Genomic DNA, 20,714 nt, shown 5'->3' with positions numbered 1-20,714 from the left:
CACCAGACCACGGCCACACAGCCCGGAAAAACCACCAGAACCACATGGAGAAAGGGATTGCAGAGCCTCCTGTTTTGTGATTGGATCCCTCTCCGCCCAGCTACATTCCTATTGGCTCTTCCCAATCGGGATTACCCACCTTCCCTCAGGTTTTTCCCTCCATACTGATCCTCACAGAACGGAGGACGGGACTCAGGAGGCTACTGCCCCCTGATTGGCTCACTCCCCTCCCCTCAGGGCTTCTATTGGCTCTCTGTAGGGCCAATCTTTAGGGACAGGTAAAAGAGTGCTTTGGGCAAGTTGGTGGGAGATCTTGGATTCCTGTGGAGATTTATCATAATGAGGAGTACAGTGCTGATAATCTTTCTGCAGCAGTAGCAAGAGTCTAAGTAGCACCTTAACGGCTAGCAAAATTTCTGGTAGGGTATGAGTTTTTGTGAGTCACAGCTCACTTCTTGGTATCTGAAGAACTGAACTGTGACTCAAGGAAGTTCATACCCTGAGGAGATGTATTGGTTTAAAACCCTTAACCATCTCTCCTTTACTGTGTTCATTTCTGGGCACCGCAATTTATGAAGGATATTGATAAGCTGGAACGTGTCCAGAGGAGGGCAACCAAAATGGTAAAAGGTCTGGAATCCATGCAACAACAACAACAACAACAACAACAACAACAACAACAACAACAACAACAACAACAACAACAGCAAGAAGAAGAAGAAGAAGAAGAAGAAGAAGAAGAAGAAGAAGAAGAAGAAGAAGAAGAAGAAGAAGAAGAAGAGTAGTTTGGGTTTATATCCCCCCTTTCTCGCCTGTAGGAGACTCAAAGGGGCTGACAATCTCCTTGCCCTTCCCCCCTCACAACAAACACCCTGTGAGGTGGGTGGGGCTGAGAGAGCTCCAAAGAACTGTGACTAGCCCAAGGTCACCCAGCTAGAATGTGTGGGAGTGTGTACCCTCCTTCTGTGGGTTCTGTGGGGCAGAACCTGGAATGAGTTGCAAAGAACCAAATTTAAACAAAACAGTTTACTTTACTTAACAAATAACACTTTTAAAACATTTAACATTTACACTTTGCAGTCCTGTTAAGTTTGCATTTTCAAGTCCTTCTATTTACAGTCTACTGATATTGCCAAGTCCAAATCTTCTTTGCAAGTTGGCTGGCTCCTGAAGACTCCAAGGGCTTGATGAACAGGTTGCAACATGATGAAGGTCTCCAGGAGAACTCTCACCCATGACAACCACCAAAGGAAACCCTGAAACAATAAACTCCAACATTTACAACACAGCAAAACAACAACTACCTTCCCAGTAGTTCCCAACAATATTGCAAATTACCTTAACAAGGTGTTAAGGGCTTATAGAAATCAAGGTCCGAGTCTGGTACCCTTGTCTTCTCCAAAGAGCTCTGAGTTCTGCAGCATTCTGCTTCCCTTCAGACTCCACCCCTTTCTGGGTCAACCCATTCTGGGCCAACCCATTCTGGGCATGGGGGTTACAAGTGCACAGGCTAATCTGAATTCCCCAGATAAGCCTCCACAGCTCAGGCGGCAGAGCGGGGAATCAAACCCAGTTCCTCCAGATTAGAATGCACCTGCTCTTAACCTACTTTGCCACTTCTGCTCTGGAGAGAGACTTAGGGAGCTGGGGATGTTTAGCCTGGAGAAAAGAAGGTTGGGGGGGGGGGGGGACACGATAGCTATAATTTAAATATTTGAAGGGGTGCCATGTCGAAGAGGGAGCAAGCTTGTTTTCTGCTGCCTCAGAGACTAGGACATGGAGTAATGGGTTCAAGGTGCAGGAAAAGAGATTCCACCTGAACATTAGGAAGAACTTCCTGACCGTCAGGGCTGTTGGACAGTGGAATTCACTGCCTTGGAGAAGTGGTGGAGTCTCCTTCTTTGGAGGTTTTTTAACAAGAGGCTGGATGAACATATGTCAGGAGTGCTTTGATTATGTGTTCCTGCGTGGGCCTTTGGAGGAACCAGCCGTTGATGGTGCCCCCTCCCCGGCCCCCGACATCTGGGCCAGCTGCCATCTTAGACTCGCCACTCCTCCCTTTTTTAGAAGGGGGAGGGAATTTTTAGACTGGAATATAGGACGCCATCCCTCCCCCCTTTAGGAGAGGGGAGGGAACCATAATAGTAGACTGCTGAATGCCATCTATTTTACTGTAACTTATTATATTTATTAGAAATGTTTTATGGTCGTCGCTGCTTTTAAATGTTTTTATTGCTTATATTGTTTCCTTTTATGCTGTACACCGCCCAGAGGGGACTTTCCAGCTGGGGTGCCATGTCGAAGAGGGAGCAAGCTTGTTTTCTGCTGCCTCAGAGACTAGGACATGGAGTAATGGGTTCAAGGTGCAGGAAAAGAGATTCCACCTGAACATTAGGAAGAACTTCCTGACCGTCAGGAAGGGGAGGGGAGGGGACTTTCCAGCCGCCGGTATGGGAGGGGGCCATATTGGCACCGACCCCCTCCGTTCGCAGCCTGGGGGTCCACCTGGATTCAACTCTCTCAATGGAGACCCAGGTGGCCCATACAACCCGGGCTGCCTTTTTCCACCTCCGTCAGGCCCGGTGACTGGCCCCCTTCCTCTCCAGAGCGGATCTAGCCTCGGTGATCCATGCAACGGTCATCTCCAGACTTGACTATTGTAACTCGCTCTACGCGGGCCTTCCCTTGCGTTTGATCCGGCGATTAAAACTGGTTCACCATGCAGCTGCCGCGTACCAACTTCACGGGCGGTACTTTTCGGGGAGCACATTCAGCGCAATGCTGCGGCAGCTGCGATACTGGCTTCCAGTAAGGAGTTCCGGATCATCTTCAAGATTGCTTTGGTATTATTGACCTTCAAGGCCATTCACGGCAGGACCGTATTATCGCCCGAGGTCGCATCACCGCATATGTCCCTAAGCGGCCTCTTCGATCGGGCGGAGGCCAACCTACTGGTGGTCCCTGGCCCTTCGGCTTAATCTTGGCGTACAGCCTCCCGCACGCGGGCCAGGACTTTTACAACCTGGCCCCAGCCTGACGCAGTGCTCTCCCTCCAGCTGTCCCGGAGTATCGTGGTGAGTTCCGCGGGGCCTGCAAGACGGAGCTGTTCCGCCGGGCCTTCGGAGGATCCAGCCGCTAATAGTGCCCCATTTTTGGCCTCTGACACCTAGGCCGTAATTACATCATTGAGACTCACCATGCCCCCCTCCACCATGGGGTGGGAGGGTTTTTATTTATTTTTTATTTATTGATGCTGGACGCCACACTGCACTTTGAACCTTAACTTAAACTTAGATTTGGGTTTTAAATTGTAAATGTATTAGGAGTTTTACTGCTGCTTTTAAATGCTATTTAATACATTGTTTTAAATGCTGTACACCGCCCAGAGCCCCCAGGGGATGGGGCGGTATAAAAATCGAATAAAATAATAATAATAATAATAATAATAGCCCTTCGGGGATGGGGCGGTATAAAAGTTCAATAAATAAATAAATAAATAAATGGCAGGGGGTTGGACTGGATGGCCCCTGGGGGTCTCTTCCAACTCTACGAGTCTATCATTTGCGGTTTGTCTGAAGGTTTGTTGTGTCTCTGCTCTGTTTCCAGCAGCAGCAGCATCCCAAAGATCGTCTCTGGCTGGGTCTAACGTGGAGGGACCCCCCCCATTTCCCGGAGGAAAGAAACTTCCCAGAAGCAGAAAGGGGCCTCCGCCGCCACCTCCCCTCCTCCTCCTGCGGGGCTCCCGAAAGCCCAGTGAATCTGCGTCAGGGATCAGGTGGGCTGGATCTGGCTTGGGCCGAGGCCGGGGGGTGGGAGTGGGGGAGTAGACAAGGCACTTGGCACCCACGACGGACGCATGGCACTTGGGGGAAAGGGACACCCTCTGCCAGCTGTGACCGCCCCACGGAAATGGAGGCCAGCGAGTCCGACGTCCTAGAGAGGCTGCCAGGGAAGGAGGTGGGGAAGACGTTTCTTTCCTCCCGGGCCTCCCTATATGGGAAAGCTGTTCTCACGTGTGCAGCAGCAGCAGCAGCAGCACTTTACCCGTGAGTAAAGGGATATCCGAGGGCTTTGTGTGGTGGGGATGCAGGACTGGAAAACGTGGGGTGGGTGGAAGGGAAATGAATGAGAAGTCAGAGGCCGGTCCTGACCCAGGAGAGCCGCCCCACTGCAAAACTCCACCTGACGCCCCCCTTTCCCCCTTCCTATCTGCAAAAGACTGAAGGGGGGAGGGGGGTTGAGATCCAGCCCCTTCCTTGCATTGTGGAGACCTTGCAAGTGATCCAGATTCGGGGTGGAGGTGGGAGGAAGCAGCGGGGGGCCTGGATGGGTCCTGTTGGAGAGGGGTCGTGAGTTTAGGAAAGACAGGGAAAGAGGGGGCGGGATTGTGGTGGTGAGAACCGCAAAGGATTGCGAGGAGCTCCAAGCGGACCTTGATAAATTAGGCGAGTGGGCTCAGAAATGGCAAATGCAGTTCAATGTAGCAAAATGCAAAGTGATCCACATAGGGGCAAAAAAATCCAAACTTCACATACACGCTACAGGGGTCAGTGCTATCAGTCACAGACCAGGAAAGGGATTTGGGCGTCTTAGTTGATAGTTCCATGGGAATGTCAACTCAATGCATGGCAGCTGTAAAAAAGGCAAACTCTATGCTGGGGATAATTGGGAAAGGAATTGATAATAAAACTGCAAGGATTGTCATGCCCTTATATAAAGCAGTGATGCGACTGCACTTGGAGTCCTATGTCCAGTTCTGATGCTTGCATCTCAAAAAGGATATTGAGGGAGATAGAAAAAAAGAATTAGAGAGAAGGGCAACGAGGATGATTGAGGGACTGGAGCACCTTCCTTATGAGGAGAGGCTGCAGCGTTTGGGACTCTTTAGTTTGGAGAGGAGGCGTCTGAGGGGGATATGATTGAAGTCTATAAAATTATGCATGGGGTAGAAAATGTTGACAGAGAGACATTTTTCTCTCTTTCTCACAATACTAGAACCAGGGGGCATCCATTGAACATGCTGGGGGGAAGAATTACGACTAATAAAAGGAAACACTTCTTCACGCAACTTGTGATTGGTGTTTGGAATATGCTGCCACAGGAGGTGGTGATGGCCACTAACCTGGATAGCTTTAAAAAGGGCTTGGACAGATTTATGGAGGAGAAGTCGATTTATGGCTACCAATCTTGATCCTCTTTGATCTGAGATTGCAAATGCCTTAACAGTCCAGGTGCTCGGGAGCAACAGCCGCAAAAGGCCATTGCTTTCACATCCTGCATGTGAGCTCCCAAAGGCAGCTGGTGGGCCACTGCGAGTAGCAGAGAGCTGGACTAGATGGACTCTGGTCTGATCCAGTTGGCTTGTTCTTATGTTCTTATGATTAGGAGGGAGTATTTGGAGTCAGACACACCCACCCCTCCAGGTTCCAGTGGCTGGTTAAAAAAAAAAAGGAATCGGAGTGGAGGGGGGAAAAATACCCAGCCCTCCCTCCCTGAAGGGAAAGCGGTGCCCGGGGGGGGGGGGGCAATCCCTGGCTGGGACCTCTGGCATGCAGACTTGGATTGCCCAGTCTGCAGAGGAGGGCAACTCATTCCGGAGGACCAAGCCCCGAGCAGAGAGCAAAGAACTCCGAGGGGACAAAAAGAGGGTCTCTGGAGGAGGGAAGTGATGCTTCCGGGGCCAAAACCTCCCATTCTCTCCTGCATGGAAAACGTCAGAGTGCTTGGATCTTTGATCTCAACTGGAATTAAAGTCTATTTATTGGCTTGGGGAGGGTGGCAGGGAGAGGACAGAATACTGCAAAATAGTTAAAGGGAACAAATGCATAATCCTAGGTCCCCTCCGCACATGCAGAATAATGCACTTTCAATCCACTATCAGTGCACTTTGCAGCTGGATTTTACTATGCAGAAATCCACTTGCAAACAATTGTGAAAGTAGACTGAAAGTGCATTATTCTGCATGTGCAAAAGGGGCCCTAGAGAGGCGTGGGGGGGGGGGGGAGCCATTTCCTTCTCCCTCCCTTACAGGAGTAATCTTTGCATTTTCTGGGCTGCTGCAGGAATGGCTGGGAGGGGTCTGGTAAGCTGAAAGGGGCTTTGGGGAAGAGGGAGGAGAAGGTCAGGGTCTGCTAGGCAAAGGAAACGGCAACAGTGAATTGATAAAAGGAGGAGTTTGGATTTATATCCCCCTTCTGTCCTGTAAGGAGACTCAAAGGAACTAACAAACTTTTTTCCTTCCTCTGTCCACAACAGACACCTTATGAGGAAGGTGGAGCTGAGAGTTCTGAGAGAACTGTGACTGGCCTAAGGTCATCCAGCAGGCTTCATGTGGAAGAGTGAGGAATCAAACACAGTTCTCCAGATTAGACTCTACCTGCTTTTTACACCATGCTGGCTCCCCAAGCCCCCTGCTCTTCCCCACCCCTGGTCCATGTCTAATTCTTGTGTCAGAAAGAGCCACTTTGTGCAAAACAAAGAAGCCCCCAAAGGCAGAAGAGCTGGGAATTAAAATGTGCAAGAGACGTGAATAGGAAAGGTACCTTCTAGCTCAGGGGTAGGGAACCTGCGGCTCTCCAGATGTTCAGGAACTACAATTCCCATCAGCCTCTGTCAGCATGGCCAATTGGGCAGGAGCCCCTGGTGCCAATTGGCCATGCTGGTAGGGAGGCTGATAATTAAGTACTGGTATCTGGAGATCATGAGTTCTGACTGCTACTTAGACTGGGGGAGGGAGGGCTGATGTGGCTGCGAGGGAGAGGCAGGAGATTTAGGGGGAAGCCCCCCTCATTCCTTCTGCCCCCTCTGCTTCTTGGCAGCCAGAAGGTTGAGGTCACCAACCTTTACTATCAAAAGAGCCATGTTCCCCCCTACCTCCCCCCCCCCCAAAAAAAAACCCTGTCTGGAACCATAAAACATATTTTAGCTTAGGATTCCCTTGTTGGGGCTCTCGGCCAAGGCTTGGCTGCAGAGGGGGGAGCACCGGTCTTGGCCTGCTGGCCCTTCTCCTGTACTAGAGATTTCTGCTACTGCTCATTTTGGATTCTCTGTCTCCCTCCCTCTAGATGCCAAGGCAAATCAAATTAATGACTGTACATAGTCCCTGGCTATTCTTTACCCCCTAGCTATGTGCTAGGTACTCATTTACCGATCAAGGAATGGATGAATGGCTGAGTTGGCCATGAGCCAGCTGTCAGGATATCTGACCCACAGGGGGCTTGAACTCCTAATCGTGTGAGTGGCAGTGCAAGTGTAACCTCTATCTGTGGGGCAGAACTTGGAAGGAGTTGCAAATAACTAAATTTAAAACAAAATGGTTTACTTCCTTAACAGATAACACTTTTAACATTTAACATGAACAATTTACAGTCCTTTTAGGCTGCATTTTAAGTCCTTATATTTACAGTCTACTGATAATTCCAAGTCAAATTCTTCTTTGCTGGTGGTTGGCTTATGAAGACTTCAGAGGCATGGTGAACCGGATCCAAGATGATGAAGGTCCCCAAAAGAACTCCCATCAACTACATACATAACAAGCCCTGAAACAATAAATTCTAACATTTACAATACAGTCAAAATAAACAACTCCCTTCCCACTAGTTCCCAACAACTTTGCAGTTACCTTAAACAAGTTGTTAAGAGCTTATAAAGAATTAAATCAAGGTCCCAGCCTGGTAGCCTTGCTTCCTCCAACTTCACCAGTTTTTTGCAGCCTTCTGCTGCTTTGAGTCTCCACCCTTTTCTGGGTCAACCCATTCTGAACATAGGGGTTACACAAGCACTTAACCACTACGCCACGTGGCTCCTAATACTGCTGGTACTTTTTCCTATTTGGTCTTTCTCTATGAAATAGGTCAGTGATGGCGAACCTTTTAGAGACTGCGTGCCAGGGGTAGAGAGAGGGGAACCTGGGCACACGTGCACCCTGCGCCCCACCACACCCCTGTCCGCCCCGCCCTGCCCTGGAATCACCCCAAAACACCCCCGCCACGCTCCCAGAATGCCCTTGCCATGCCCCCGCAGGGGTGCGCACCCAGTGCATCGTGCACCTCTCCCCCTTGCTGCTATGCCACTGCCAAGTGCCCAAACTGGGGCGACGGCACGCGTGCCCACAAAGAGCGCTCTGAGTGCCACCTCTGACCCGCGTGCCATAGGTTCGCCACCACTGAAATAGGTTATACTCTTCAGTTTTATTCCAACCATCAGACACATCCCACCAGGTTTCAATGATGCCTATTACATTTCATTTGCTTTGCTGCATTAAGAGTTCAAGTTCATCTTGTTTATTTCCCATGTTCTATGCATTAGTGTAGAGACATCTAAGACCTGGCTACTCATTCCTCCTGGCTGCTTATTTAAAAAATTTTTCCCTCCCACTGTTGGTCTCTTGAACTATTCATTCAGTTTTCTCTGCAACATTACGACTGTTATGTCTACCACTTGATGAACTCCAGCCCTCAAGAATACTGTCTCTTTCTGTCACATAATTCATTTTAAAAGCCTCCTAATCAGGTTTGTGAGCCACCTATCAAAATGTTTCTGCCAATTGCTGTAAAGTGCAGCCCATTATTTGCCAGAATTCCATGTTCATGAAACTGCAGACCAAAACATCCCCCTCTTCTGGACATGCTCCAGGGTGCCTGTTGTGGGGAGGGGAAAGGAATGTAATTTGTAAGCCACTATGAGGCACTTTGGAGTAGAGAAAGGCAGGGCGTAAAAGCCTTCACTTTTTTGCTTCTATTTAATTACCAGCAGCAGAAGCTCAAAAGAGCTGCATGACTAGTCAAATGTGAATAGTGGGGGAACAATTCTTTGCCACTTCCCCCCCCCCCTTAAAATACATACGGAGAGTTTGGGGGGTGATGGACAGAATATAAAAACTACTAACCTGGGAGGCCTAGCTAGAGAAAGGTGTGACCATTGACTCCGCTAGGGAAAAGATACCCATGAATGAGTAATGCCTGATGGGTGGCTTGGCTTCTTACCTAGGTGCTGACTGGACCTCCTTCTTTCTTCCAGCAGCACATGTAGAGGAGATTGTTTGGGGATTTCAGGGATTCTCTTTGGAAAAAGCCAAGTATGAAGACTCCAAAGGAAGCTTTGGGGATGAACATGGATCCCAGAGGCAGGAGGGAAGCCACGCAGACAACAGGAGTGATAAGCTTGTTCCGTTCCAAAAGGTTTCTGTGAAATCCCTGACTAAGTAAGGTCAACTAAAACAAGAGGCTAGCTGGAGAATCCACTCCAGAGAAAATAAAAATGAAAGTGTGGCCTTTGGAAAGACCTTCAATAAGAACATGAATGTTGTTTCACAGAGGCAAACTCCCTCAGGAGAGAAACCATATGATTACATGGAGTGTGGAAAGACTTTCATTCAGGAATCAGCCCTTACTGCACATCAAAGAATTCATTCAGGTGAGGAGCTGTATAAATTGTTAGAATGCAAACCAAGCCTTTCTGATGCAACAGGCTTTCATGTTCCTTTAAAATCTATATTGCCCTTCAAGGCACAGCAGGAAAAAGCTACTGAAATATTTTGTGTGTTGATGGAACTTCAAGGGAAGATCAGACCACCTTGTGTAGATGTTTCTGATATGTCTTTTTTGTTCTAGCAGGGGATGAGCAGTGGAATGAGGATGAGGAACTACATCAGCCATTGCCAGATAAAGATTTGAAACAAAGTGATAGGAATCAAGGTAGACAAAGATGGAGAAAGGAGGTCACATGGAGAAGAGGGATAAAACCATTTCAGGCCAAGGGCAGAATTTTCATGAACTAATCCACATGGTGGAGAAAACTTATAAGTGCTTGAAGTGTGGAATGAACTTCTCAGATCAAAGCCAATATGAGATCCATTTGCAAATGCACATTGGAAAGAAGACCCATCAATGCTTGGAGTGTGGCAAGAGTTTTCTATGCAGACAGGAGTTCCTTAGGCATCAAAGTACACATAAAGGAGAGAAACCTTATAGCTGCTCAGACTGTGGCAAGAGCTTGAGTAGGAGTGGAAATCTTCAAGAGCAGCAAGGAACCCACACAGAAGAGAAATGTTTTGAATGCTCAGAATATGAAAAGAAATTCAGTCAGAGCAGCATTTTTGAACAGCATGAAAAGACTCATACAAAGAAGAGACCGTTTGAATGTTCAGAGTGTGGAAAGAGATTCATTCAGAGTGGTCATCTTCAACGACATCAAATAAGTCACACAGGGGAAAAACCTTTTGAATGTTCAGAGTGCGGAAAGAGATTTGGTCACAGTGATAATCTACAAATGCATCTAAGAATGCACACAGGAGAAAAACCTTTTGAATGCTTGGAGTGTAGAAAGACATTCAGTCGCAATGGCGATCTTCAAAAGCATTTAAGAACCCACACAGGGGAGAAACCTTTTGAATGCTCCAAGTGTGGAAAGAGATTCAGTCAGAGTGGCCATCTTAAACGGCATGAAATAAGCCACACAGGGGAGAAACCTTATGAATGCTCGGAGTGTGGCAAGATATTTAGTCACAGTGACAATCTTCAAATGCATCTGAGAATGCACACAGGGGAGAAACCTTTTGAATGTTCTGAATGTTCAAAGAGATTCAGTCGCAGTGGCGATCTTCAAAAGCATTTAAGAACACACACAGAGGAGAAGCCTTTTGAATGCTCAGTATGTGGAAAGAGATTCAGTCGCACTGGCGATCTTCCAAAGCATTTAAGAACTCACACAGGAGAGAAACCTTTTCAGTGCTCACAGTGTGGAAAGAGATTCAGTCAAAGTAGTGGTCTTCAACAGCATCAAAGAACCCATACAGAGGAGAAATGTTTTGAATGCTCTGTGTGTGGAAAGAGATTCAGTTGCAGTGGCAATCTTAAAGGGCATCAAAGAATCCACACAGGGGAGAAACTTTTTGAATGTTCAGAGTGTGGTAAGAGATTCAGTCAGCCTAGCAGTCTTCAAAGTCATCAAAGAACTCATACAAAGGAGAAACCTTTTGAATGCATAGAGTGTGGAAAGAGATTTAGTCAACCTAGCAATCTTGCACGACATCGAAACACCCACAGGAAAGAGAAATCTTTTAAATGTTCAGTGTAAGACCCCTAACAGTTGAGACACCCCAGTTTGATTCCCAGGCTTCTCTTGTGCTTTGAAGGGCACCAACTTGAAAGCCTGAAGAACAATGGGTGGATTTTGGGGATAGGTTTTCAAGAGCGCATCTGCTTACCATGTCCAGAGCACATTTCCATTACAGAGGCAGGATATCACTAGGAGTTTTATATAATTCCCCCCCCCCCCCCCCACATCCCCTGCCCCCAGTTTCAAAGTACTCATAAAACCACATCTATGTTTCAAAAAGCACTTCATCAGTATGAGACCATTCCCAATTAATGGGCAATTGCCTCTAAGCCATCAAAGCAGCCTAACATCCAGCCGATTCAGGCGCTTTGAAAACTTCTTGGCTCTTTCTCCTGAATTTTGAGGACAATTACTTCAAACTACCCAGTCAAATCCAACTTTGTTTCTTGAACCAATCATGATCATAGGAAGATGTTCCTATGCCAAACTATGGGACTTTTCCCCATAAAAGGGAGAGCCCAGGTATGTGAAAAGTTGGGCCAGATTTGCCCCAGTAGCTGGAGACCTCTGCAACTGCTTTACTGGGCAGTCTCTCTGTCTGTCTCTCATCATACGTCTGCTGCACAGACTTCCTGCAATTCTCAGCTTCTCACTTCCCTTGGATCAGGTCATATCAGACTGTCTCACCTCTTCCGTCCATCTTAGTTTTGTGCATGTTTGTGTGCATGTGCTAGGACGAAAGGAATCCCCTCTCATGCCCTTGGTGTAGGTTCTTTACAATTTTACTCCTTTTTATTCTGCTTTGCATCCAATACAATTATCCCTATAATCATTTTCTTTCTCCTTCACTATAATTTTATGTTGGGGTACCCTTACTAACAACATAAGAAAGAGCCTGCTGGATCAGACCAGAGTCCATCTACTCCAGCACTGTGCTACTCGCAGTGGCCCACCAGATACCTTTGAGAGCTACTAAGATCTACCTTGGTATTCAAATATTATAAGATCCCATCTTATCCCTTTCTGGAAACCTTGTAAAGCTAATTTCCCCTTCCCTGGTCCAGTTTGGAGTAGCAGATATATGGTGGAGAATATGTAGTCAAGTCACATGTCTTTAAAGCTCAAAAGTGCTAGGACCTCACTTTCTTTAAAATTCAAGTGTGCAAGTAGAAAATCTCAGTGTGGTACTTTGCTTAGTGAGTTCCAGAGCTTTGTTGCATGAGAGAGAATACTTGAATTTGGTGTTCAGGGGCAGTTTTGGTGATTTCTTTCTCCCTTTTCTCTTTGCAAAGGTGAAGGAAGTCTAGCTGCACTTAGAAGATTGCTTTAGGGAATCTTGTTGGAATGCGAGGGGTCTAAATTCAATCTCCCATCCTTCTCTCTTCTCCCTCCCTCTTTATAACGTGGGTGGTGTGAGTTCAGATTTTTACCCTATTTTACTCTTATTATAAGGAGTCTCAAAACAGTTTATAAGCCAAAGTCAGCAGCATGCTTCATGTGCAGGAATGGGGAAACAAATCTGGTTCAACGGCTAAGAGTCCAACGCTCATGTGGGGAATGGGGAATTGCCCAAGTTTCCTATATTTACTTGTATAACAATTTCAGTCTATGAACAAAAGCTGGTTACACAAGGGGTAGGGATTACCAACTAGGAGAATGTTGTCAGATAGTTTTTTACTCTATGAATCAATGATTCCCAAAATGTTTTATTGTTAACAGCCTTGCTCAGGTCTTGCTTCCTGAAAGCTGTGGCTTCCTTGATAGAGTCAATCTATCTCATGTTGGATTTTTCTCTTTTCCTGCTGCCTTCTGTCACATGCAGAGCAGGGCCAAAAAAGGGTCAGGTTGGACCCTTCCTAGCTCCCAAAGAGGGTTGCCAGCTCTGATCCAGCCCCTAGAAGTAAATGTGGATCTCCAGCAAGGAGCAGGAGAGGATCAGGTTTCCCTCCAGGCCAGGAACCAACTTTCTGGTGTTTTCCTTGGCAGGTGGCAGCCCCAGACAGCCCTAGCACAAGACATGAAGCTTGGGCAGACTTGGCCTGTATATGGGGAGGAAGGCATTTTATAGTGGGGGAGAGGCAGAACTTTGTGCCCCCTGGAGCTGTTTTGGGTCAAGGAAAGGGCCCCAGAGGAGGGCTTAAATTATTTAGTGTAATGAACACCAAAAGAGATTGCAAAGAGTTCCAAAATAGGATCTCTGCAAATGGGGGAGTGGGCATTAAAATGACAAGTGAGATTCAACATGAGCAAGTGTAAATGGATGCATACTGTGGGGAGAAGAATCCCAGCTTCAGGTATACACTGGACTCTGAACTAGCAGCAACAGATGAAAAGAGGGATTTTAGAGAATTAGTGAATAGTTTGATGAAAATGGCCACCCAGGATGTTGTAAAAAAGGCAGATTCCATGCTGGCCGTAATTAGAACAGGAATGGAGAATAAAACTGATGCTATCATACTGCCCTTATACATGTCTATGGTGAGACCAGCCTTGCAGTATTCTGTATGGTTCTGGTAACTGTACCTAAAAAAGGGAATTGCAGGGCTTGACAACCAAAATGATCAGAAGTTTAGATCTGTTAAACGTTCTGGACTGTCTAGTGTAGAAAAAAGGGGAGCAAGCCAGAAAGCAACCTCGGTGTCAGGCCAGGCACAGCTATGATCTGGAGAGAACCATTCTGTGATTCTATGATTCTCCTTCTATTCTCTTTTCCACAAGTGTGGGTTTGGAGAGGAAGGAGGGCGAGTGATCAGGTTATTCCAAGGGGAGCATTTCAGCAGGCTCCTTAGGAAAGTAATTTAAATCCTAAACTATCAAATAGAGCAGTGATGGACAATCTTTTGAGCTTGGTGTGTCAAAAACTGGGGAAATGCCTAACTTGACTCTGCTGGCATGTCACACTCCACCCCCACCCCCAACTGAAAACAAAGCAATTGTTTACATATTCATTCTGAAGACAACAGATCATGTGCTAATGTGGATGGCGACAATCCATTTTAAGCTCTGGGTGGTGCAGGACTGCATATTTCTTGTATTTTTGCTCCTTCTGTATCTTCGTAATTCTTCTGTATCTTTGTATTTCCTTGTATTTTCATTCCTTCCGTTTCTTTGTACTTTCTTGTATTTTCATTCCTTCAGTTTCTTTGGTAACTCAAACCAGCTTGGTGTAGTGGTTAAGAGCAGGTAGACCCTAATCTGGAGAACTGGGTTTGATTCCCCACTCCTCCACTTGAGTAGCAGACTCTTATCTGGTGAACCAGATTTGTTTCCCCACTCCTACGTTCCTGCCAGGTGACCCTGGGCTTGTTACAGTTCTTCCGAACTCCCTCAGCCTCACCTAACTCACAAGGTGTCAGTTGGGGGAGGGAGGAAGGGAAAGGAGTTTGTAAGCCCCTTATAAAGTCTCCATGCAGGAGGGGAGGGGATATAAATCCAAACCTTCTTTTTCTTGATTAACACACACAACACACGCTGGAAGTTGTAATAGCAAATAGCAAATGTATTTGGCCAAAAACAAATTTCGGTGGGATGTACAGTTATGCATGAGGGCATAATGAATAACAGTTCTGTAAAAGTAGCAAGGTGTAGGGAGAAACTGGGTTAATGCCATTTTAAAAAAAAATTGTTTCAGCACAGCACAGTTGCATCACGATGACTTATGTCACTGACGGGAGCTCCAGGATGAGTTCAGGAACTATTTTATTTTTATCCATACCTGGTGTCCTGATAATGAAAAAAACCACACATGTAGTACAACAAAGTTTCAAATTTGTTTGTTATCCTATTAATAAAGTATAACTTATATAATTTTTCTATCCTTAGCTTTGACTTCTGTTATTTATTGATTCTAGACATTGGGTACGCTGTTTTGTTATCGCTGAAGAAGGCCCTGTGTGCAGAAACACACTCTGAGGTTTTTATTGTGCAACCAACTTAGGTGTTACATGTGATTCTGCACATTTATGAGGTTTACCTTTGAGGTTTACCTTTGAGGTTTTAAAGTGAAATTGTGCTTTATGACAAATATACGGTATTGTGATAATAAATTTTGCTTTATAATAAATTATTGTGCTTTCTAATAAATATATATCAGTAATATTATTTTTAATTATTGCGATGCACACAACCATCGAGGTTTCAAGCCTCCCCCCCCCTCCCCCTCCCCCATTTGGGTGCACCCCCCCTTTCTTTTGTTGAGCTCATTGGGATCCCTCAGCAGAGAAAAGAGCAATATTGACTGCAAACACCACTGCAAGATGAAAGCATGGCCAGACCCCTTAAAAGGAGGCTGAGTTCGGACGCCTCCCTCTTTGAAATGCTTATTGTATTTTTAGAAATAAACTCTCCGTTTCCTCTTCTGAAAGCACTTTCACCAGCCTGGAAGAGGTAAGATTGGCCTCTCTGGGGCTCGCAAGTCCTCCTGGGAATTGTAGTTCCCTACAACAACCTGGCCCAAAGGAGGAGGCCGCTTTGCAGGAAGGGGTCTCTTCCCTGTTTGGGGCGGCCCCGCTGCACGAGAGATGCCGAAAAAGAGGCTGGAGGTGGCAGGGAAAGAACCTTTTTTTTAACCAGACCTTCCTGGGGTTGCTGTTGGGCTTTGTTCTCCAGCTGGGAACTACAATTACCAGGTGCCCTTGCGAGCCCCAAAGCCTGGGAAGGTGGCCTTTGTCGGGTACAGTCCTGCAGCACCTTTTGCTCCTTCCAAGTGAGGTGTTGGGGTTTTTTGCGGGGTGGGGTGGGGGTGCAGGACTGGGAAATGTAAGCTGGGGGGAAGGAGGGTCAGAGGCGACCCACTGCAAATGTGAGCTCCCTCTGGCACCCCTCCTTCCCCCCTCCTCTCTGCAGTAGGCGGGGGGCGGCAGTAAGATGCAGCCCCTTCTCTGCATTGCGGAGGCTTCGCGAGTGAGCCAGATTTGCAGGGTGGGTGGGAGGAAGCCGCGGAGAGTCTGTAGTAGACCGAGGGGGCGGGGGGGTGTGAATGGAAAAGGGGGGGAAGGGAGCCGAATCTGCACAAGACGAGCCTTCTTTCGGCTCGTGCAGACAGCAAAGAGCTCTGGGGTGGGGGTGGGTGTGGGTGGGGCAAGACGAGGGTCTCCAGGGGAGGCAAATGATACTCCTGGGTGGTGAAATGTAGAGCCAGGAACTGCTTGGCAGGATCCAAAGAAAGGGGGAAACAGTGCATTGCAGTGGTGGGATTCAGCAGGTTCGCACCACTTCAGCAGAACCGGTTGTTAAAAGGGTGCTTGTCAACAACCAGTTGTTAAATTGTTTGAATCCCAGCACTGGAGAAGAGCCCCCCCCCCCCCACACACACACACAGAGTTCACCCACCTGTGCAAGAAAGAGCCACTTGTGCAAAAGAGATTTAGCCCAGCAAGTAATGACAATACAAAAGGGACCTTCTATCCCCTTTAGACAGAGGAAGGGGCTGATGGATCAAGACTGAGGTGGGGCAGGAGATTTAGGAGGACACACACACCCCTCTGTGGTTCTTGGCAGCCTGACCCCAGAGAGCTCCTCTTTCCTTCCATCCCAGGATCCTAAACAGTGCAGCCGTGCTGTCTCCTGTGCTCTTCGGAAAACTGATGAGGAACAGCCCACCTCCAATCCTCTCATTTCTTCTCCCTTTGGAAGTCCTGGTCCTCTGAGTTGGAGGCTATATTTCTGTTCCCCTGGGTGAGTGCAAAGGGAAGGGGGTTCCTCCAGGCTCCCCAAGATTATGAACCAGAGTTTCAGGAGCCCTTCAGGGTCAGCAGTGCCATCTGCTGAATGGGAAAAAAGAGGGAAGGCCCCCATCAGACACGACCAGGAGGCATCAGTCTCTGACCGGATTCATACAATCAGAGACAGCGGCCACAACTTTTCTTCTTGCAGTGCTGGCTTTCTTTGTGTGGGGAGTTTCACCTGATCAAAAGGAACATTTGTCGTTGCCAAGTTCAAGGTTGGAATCTCTCAGCAGCCCCATTGAGCCGGAAAGTCCAATTTACCTCTTAATTTGTGGCTATAGACACGATAAGTAATTCAATAGTAAATCTGGAGTGATCCACTGAAAAAGTAGCAAGGGTCCACGATTTGGAACTCTGATTTTTCATCACAATGGCATCACAAAGCAGTGGATCCATGATTTTTGGGGTGTAGTGTCTGGGTATGGACATACCATTTGATTTAACAGTCAGTTTGGGATGTCCCAATGCGAAACTCATCAAGATCGATGCTTTAGTGCCGTGGCAATGCCACAAAGCGGTAGATGCCTGATTTTTGCAGGGCACTCTTGGCTGTGAACATGACCTGTGATTTGATGGTGAATTGAGGGTGACCTAATGCAGAAATCATGAGGGTCCATATGCTGGAATTACATTTTTGTAGCATTGCAGCATCATGAAACAGTGGGTGCATTATTTTTTGGTTCTATGTATAGACTAAGATCTATAGTAAGAATGCTGTTTTATTTTCTGGTTTCTTTTGTAGAAATCATGTGACTTCATGAGGATCAATTTAAATTCATCTGCATCCATCCAGTCCCCTTTTTCACCCAACTTCAACTGAGGTACAATATGTTTATAATCTTTTTGGATTTTTTAAACAATCTCTTTAGAATCATAGAGTTGGAAGAGGGCCATCGAGTCCAACCTGCTGCCACGCAGGAAGATACAATCAAGGCACTCCTGACACATGACCATCCATCCTCTGTTTAAAAACCTCCAGAGATTCTGCCACCTTCTGGGGCAGTGTATTCCACTGCCGAACAGCTTTTACTTTCAGAAATTTTTTCCCAATGTTTAGGTAGAAGCTCTTTTTCTGTACCTTGAACCTATTACTCCTTGTCCTAGTATCTGGAACAACAGACAACAAGCTTTCTCCATGTTCAGTATAATATCCCTTCAAATATTTGAACATGGCTATCATGTCATCCCTTAACCTTCTCCAGAGTAAATATACCTAGCTTCTCAATTTGCTCCTCATAGGACATTTTACTATTTTGGTCATCTTCCTTTTGCTATTTTGGTCATCCTCCTCAGGACCCAACAGAGTGTTACTATTACTTCAATCTAGACACTGTACTCCTATTGTTGTAGCACAGAATCATATTTGCTCTCTTGGCTGCTGCATCACACTGCTTGTGATCTACTAAGATTTCCAGATCCCTTTCACATATACTGTTGTCAAGCCAGGTGCCACCCATCCTATATATCTGCATTTCATTTTTTTTCCTTTCTAAGTGTATACTCTTTTCCAAGTAAAAATTAAAGTGTGATCAGTTGTGGTGCAGCAGAAGAGAAAGTAATATGCTTCCACAGTAGAAAAATACTCCAGAATAACTATGAGCATTATAATTATAATGTTTATACTCCAGAATAACTATGAGCATTATAATTTTTAAGTGCAGTGCAGTAAGTCTTCCACCCACAGTCACCAAATGCGACGCCCATTCTTTTTTTCTTTATAAACATATAGTGTGCCAACTAATATTTGTTCACTTAATTCTTCCCCATGTGGCAGCTACTAGCAGAAATATAAACTCCCCAAATCTCCCCTCCCCCCTCTCCATTTGGAAATGTGTACAACTTATAAGGCAAAGTGGATGGCATGTGTGGTCCTAAGGAAAATGGGGTGGGAATCCAGTGTTTCTTCAAAGTATGTAAGTTTTTATTTATAACTGATGGATAACTTCAGGGTTTTAAGCAAAACATTTAAAAAGTAAAATAAAATCAAACTGAGGCAACAAATGCTTTGAGGACTCCACTGAACATAAATTCACTCTGACACTTTCTGACAGCTTCTCTCTCTCATAGTTCTCTCAGACTGTCTGTATTTGTTTGGTCTGATGGTTTATTGAGGCTCAGCACTTCAGCAGTGAGCAGCAGTGGCGTAGGAGGTTAAGAGCTCATGTATCTAATCTGGAGGAACCGGGTTTGATTCCCAGCTCTGCCGCCTGAGCTGTGGAGGCTTATCTGGGGAATTCAGAGTAGCCTGTACACTCCCACACGTGCCAGCTGGGTGACCTTGGGCTAGTCACAGCTTCTCGGAGCTCTCTCAGCCCCACCTACCTCACAGGGTGTTTGTTGTGAGGGGGGAAGGGCAAGGAGATTGTAAGCCCCTTTGAGTCTCCTGCAGGAGAGAAAGGGGGGATATAAATCCAAAACTCTCTCTCTTCTTCTTCCTCTGTATACCCTCTGACTTTCTGACTAACTCTCTCACAAAGCTTTGACCCTCTGCGACTTCTCACTCAGAAACCCTGACACACTCTGACTTTTGCTCACACAGAGCTTAGGCACACTTTTGACTTTCTCACATGGAGGTGTGACACACAGGGCCTTTTCACTGAGGAGCCCTAATACATTCTGCTGTGCTCGCGCAGAGTTTTAACTCTCTCTGACTAGAGTTTTGACCCCTTAAGTCTTTTCGCTCTAAAATCCTGTCACCTTCGGCCAGTCCAGCACAGCCCCGCACACGCACACTCCAGAATCAACTAATCCTATCACCCTCTCTTCCCTCTCTCACCCGCCTTTCTTTTTCAAACTCAGCTCTCAGTTTAAAGTCACAAATATACACACACTAAAATCATTACACACAGTCTTTATCAAAACCATTATTCTGTGCAGTATTGAACGTGGTACTTTGATAAAAGAGCATTTATAGTGCATCGAGGGGGTGAGAAAGAACTGGGCTGAGTGTGTAATAAGCTGCTAACATTTTGCCATTGCAGAGAGTGAGAGAAAAGAGGTTGACTTCCACAGGCAGGCCGGCCGCTGTGGCTGGGCTTGTGCCTCAGCTGATGGGAAACCAGAGCAGGTGGGGAAGGTCTCGTTGTGGGGAGACATTGCGAGGCTACTGAATTGGCAGGGAGTCTCGGGACATTGTTGGCCTTGGGGCGATACAGCACCCCAGGGAGCTGTGCTTGTAACATGGCTGACTAGGAACTGTGTGTCGAGTGAGCAAGAAAATAAGGCGAGAAAAGGCTGGCTGGTGAGCAGGCAGGCACCAGGCACGGATGGCCACGGGCACCGCTCAGGGAACTTTTTTCAAGGCGTTCTGCGTGGCCGAAGAAGGACTGTGGTGGCTGGTTAAACGTCCGGCATGGCAACTGGCTAGCCAGCTGAAGGATTGGGGGGAATGTGTGTAAATTAGGGTATGTGTATGTTAGAAGGGATTTTTCCTCCTTTGAAAGAGGCAAGTGGAAACCAGACTGTTTTCACCTCCCCCTTCCTTTCCTATTGCCTGTAAGGGCTGCGTCTGAGCCAACGTACAGAGGAAAGAGCCATATTCTCTACGAGAAGCGGCTGTTCCAAGAAGTGGTCTCACTTCCTACTGAGCCCAGTGTAAAGGGAAGTGCTATTACCATGGCTGTACCAGCTGGCTCACCAACACTGGGATCGCAGTGCTGCTCACCTGCCATTGATGATGCCATTCGCTATGCTGTTTGTTGGGGCATAAGATCTTTTGACCGCCCTGATCGACTTATTAATGGCCATCTGATAGTTGTTTTTAAGGCTTAAGCTGTATTTTAATTTTCAGATTTTATGATGTATTTTAACAATGTATTAGATTGTGCACCACCCAGAGCCCTTCGGGAGTGGACGGTATAGTAAATTTAATAAACAAACAAACAAACAAACAAATAAATAAATAAATAAGGTGTTCAAATGGGGGGAGAG

The 20,714-nt window shown here is 46.6% G+C and overlaps 2 protein-coding genes across 30 annotated transcripts in view; one reads left to right on the top strand and one right to left on the bottom strand.

The window, feature by feature from the left end:
• The window catches only part of LOC125428587 (zinc finger protein 883-like), a 1,608,225-nt gene that overhangs the window by 632,654 nt on the left and 954,857 nt on the right, over positions 1-20,714 (top strand). For 6 of the 29 annotated variants that reach the window (XM_048488981.1, XM_048488973.1, XM_048488980.1 and 3 more), the window contains exons 1-2: positions 15,847-16,734; positions 17,527-17,605. The exons of 15 other annotated variants lie outside the window; for them this stretch is intronic. The gene's annotated coding sequence lies outside the window, so the exon portion shown is untranslated. Of the gene's footprint in view, positions 1-3,968; positions 4,047-15,235; positions 15,445-15,467; positions 15,769-15,846; positions 16,735-17,526; positions 17,606-20,714 lie in introns of those variants that run through there. 8 more of the 29 variants (XM_048488974.1, XM_048488953.1, XM_048488950.1 and 5 more) reach the window with 7 other exon arrangements.
• Positions 1-20,714, bottom strand: part of LOC125428534 (zinc finger protein 345-like) — a 770,962-nt gene that overhangs the window by 509,714 nt on the left and 240,534 nt on the right. The gene's annotated exons all lie outside the window — the stretch shown is intronic.

This window comes from Sphaerodactylus townsendi, linkage group LG03 (genome assembly GCF_021028975.2).
Source record: "Sphaerodactylus townsendi isolate TG3544 linkage group LG03, MPM_Stown_v2.3, whole genome shotgun sequence".
Classification (NCBI taxonomy): Eukaryota; Metazoa; Chordata; class Lepidosauria; order Squamata; family Sphaerodactylidae; genus Sphaerodactylus; species Sphaerodactylus townsendi.
The sequence above is the reverse complement of the archived record's forward strand: the minus strand, read 5'-3'. Positions and strand labels throughout refer to the sequence as shown.